We start from the raw sequence: 2,915 nt of genomic DNA, 5'->3' as shown, positions 1-2,915 counted from the left end.
GTTTCTCATATATTAGATTAGTAACACGACCCTCATTGTTTTCTAACCTCTTACCCTTCTTGTTGCTGTCCCTTGCAGTCCTTTTAGTTTGTCTGCATCTTTCTTACTGTGCTCTGCACATGTGGTACTCTTGACCTGGAGCCTGAGCTTTGAGCTGAGTAAAAAAATGCAACCTGTCTCTCACGACTTACATAAAATGTTCCTGTTTATAGTCCCAGAAAAAAAATTGCCTATTTTGCAGATGGTGTCCTCAGGATCAACTCATGCTCTGTTCTACACTCTCAATTTCCTGATGCAGTTTTATTTCCTCACCAGTTAGTTCTTGTTTCATATTTGTGCATTTCGTATTTCCTTCCTGAATGTGATACTTGTGTTTTTTAAATTCTAACAGACAATTCTTAAGTTCTTTAGTTTCAGAATTCTACACTTTTTCAGCTTTTCTTACTTATCTATAATGCATCTACAATATTTTTAAGTCTTAATCTGTTTCATCAACTAGATGCTGATCGAAGGGCTGACTCAGAATAGACACCTGTGGTATCAGCTTACAATGTCTTTGCATTTTGACTGTGAAACATTGGCTATTCCTTTTTGACATGGCTTGTTAACTGTCTGTTGTGGTAGATGGATGAGACAACAACTTGCTGCCACTTTCTATTAGTTTCAAACAGCTTCTCTGGGAAGCAGAGGTGTCTTTGAAAATGCATATTACAGTAATTACTCAAAGCTATCAAGAGAAATGTTTTTTCTAAAGACAAACTACTTAGGGTTGCCAGTTGATGATGTGCAATGGCTTTGATTCAGTAGATTAGCATTTTTTCAATATTGTAAGCCATTTCTTATTCTTTTGTTCATTCATATATTCTTCACCTTCTTGGATGGACAATGTATGAAGCTTTTTTCCCAGCTAAAAGGTGCACAGGTTTTATGATGCTTTTCTCTTGTATGTCTCTGTGACTTTTGTGACCGAATTTGGCATCCACTTTGCAAAGAAGCATGAAGACAGGCTCCAGTCACATTACTTTCACAGTAAGTTTTAATGCACATCATTCTCTATCAATATACTACTTAAGCCAGAGAAATGGTAGCACCTGGACAGTCAAGGTTTGAAGTTAGCCACCAGAGAGAGTCTACCTAGCTCCAAATATAACACAAAATACTCTATTCTCACAAGAAAAGGACTATTTTAGAACGTAAATTTTAAAAGAAAGTCTGAGAATATGGAAATGAGGATGAGTGGTAATCTTGGAAGTATGTTCTGGGTATAAACTGTGTTTCCAAGTGTAGTTTAAACACCTATGTTAGAGAAGGAAGCCTCTTAATCTACTGAATTCATAAAGTAACATGCTGCTTATGCCAGCTTTGACATAAATGTCTAGAAGAAATGAAATCCAATGCGTTTTTTTTCTTTGAGGAAGAAAAAATACAAAAACCTTTGACGGAGACGAATGAATTCTTCCAGAAGTAACATACTCATCTAAAATAATAGGTTCCATGTCAGCATACTGACTTAGCAAAGAGAAATACATTCTTAGCAACAGCTTAGTGCTGTTATAAGAGAACAGATAGCTCACTAGTCCGAAACAGAATTTGCTTCATCTTTTCATACTTCTGGTTAAATAACAGTATGGGAATTTCCTAAGGCTGATGGTTTATGTTCATGATTTTTTAAGAGAAGTGGCTTCTAAGTAACATTTGCTTTTTAACCAGAAAACCCACAATACATTCCCATCATACTGAAGTCATAATTACAAACCCACTAATGTTTTCCATTTGATTTAATGTGAATATTCTAATGCTTGGATCTAATAAGTTGTACAATGTCAGCATTTAAGTTCTTCATCCATCAGAACCTCAGAGAAGACTTTAATTTCCTCTGTGTTTTAAAAGGTTTAAGGAAAAATGTATAAGTCCCTGAAAAAAATTGAAAGGAATTTATCGCACGTAATATTCAAAAGGGTTGCTCCAATCTTGATCCTGACTTAGTGGGCATAAATTGCTTAGATCATACCGAAAGATGAAGATATGTTAAATACTTTAAATTCTACCCTGAATTGTCTCAGGGCATACAGAAAAACCAAGCAAATTTACTTACCTGGCAGTGGAGATACCATGATCAGGCAGGTGTTTTTCCCAGGGCGAGTCTCATCTCTTGCACTCCAGCTGCGCTGACCACTGCAATTTCCCCAAATGTGGGAAAATCAATTGCTTAATTTGTGGTAGTGGGGGACTGCGTTCATGCTCTTCTCTTTTTTTGTGACTGTGAAATGGTGGAGTTCAGGATCCTGTGTGGAGGAAGCAGGGCAATAAGTAGGATCAAAACCTTGGACTTCAGGAGAGCTAACTTTGGCCTCTTCAAGGACCTACTTGGAGGAATCACGTGGGTCAGGGCTCTGGAAGGTAGGGGGGACCAAGAGAGCTGGTCACTGTTTAAGCGTCACTTCCTCCATGCTCAGGATCTGTGCATGTCTCTGAGATAGAAATGTAGCAGAGGCTGGAGACCCACATTATGAGCAAGCAGCTTCTAGCAGAACTCAAATGGAAGAGAAAGGTCTACAGAATGTGGAAAGAGGGACAGGCCACTTGGGAGAAGTACAGGAACATTGTCAGAGCATGCAAGGAAGCAATGAGGAAGGCCAAGGCCAACCTGGAATTAAATCTGGCAAGGGATGACAAAGACAACACGAAGGGCTTCTTCAGGTACATTGGCAGCAAAAGGAAGACTAGGGACAATGTGGGGCCACTGGCAAATGAGGTGAGTGCCCTGCTGATGGAGGATGCGGAGAAGGCAGAGCTACTGAATGCCTTCTTTGCTTATGTCTTTAGAGCTAAGGCTGTCCCGCAGGAATCACAGGCCCTTGAGGCAAGAGAGGAAGCCTGCAGATAGGATGGCCTTCCCTTGATTGAGGAGAATT

At 39.4% G+C, this 2,915-nt stretch overlaps 1 non-coding gene across 1 annotated transcript; it reads left to right on the top strand.

Annotated features, from left to right (window-relative positions):
* The first annotated feature begins 2,087 nt into the window (after positions 1–2,087).
* Positions 2,088–2,251, top strand: LOC142358977 (U1 spliceosomal RNA). The gene has a single exon (XR_012762016.1). It is a non-coding gene; the product is annotated as a U1 spliceosomal RNA (small nuclear RNA).
* The last annotated feature ends 664 nt before the right edge of the window (positions 2,252–2,915 follow it).

This window comes from Opisthocomus hoazin, chromosome Z, assembly GCF_030867145.1.
Source record: "Opisthocomus hoazin isolate bOpiHoa1 chromosome Z, bOpiHoa1.hap1, whole genome shotgun sequence".
Classification (NCBI taxonomy): Eukaryota; Metazoa; Chordata; class Aves; order Opisthocomiformes; family Opisthocomidae; genus Opisthocomus; species Opisthocomus hoazin.
The sequence above is the reverse complement of the archived record's forward strand: the minus strand, read 5'-3'. Positions and strand labels throughout refer to the sequence as shown.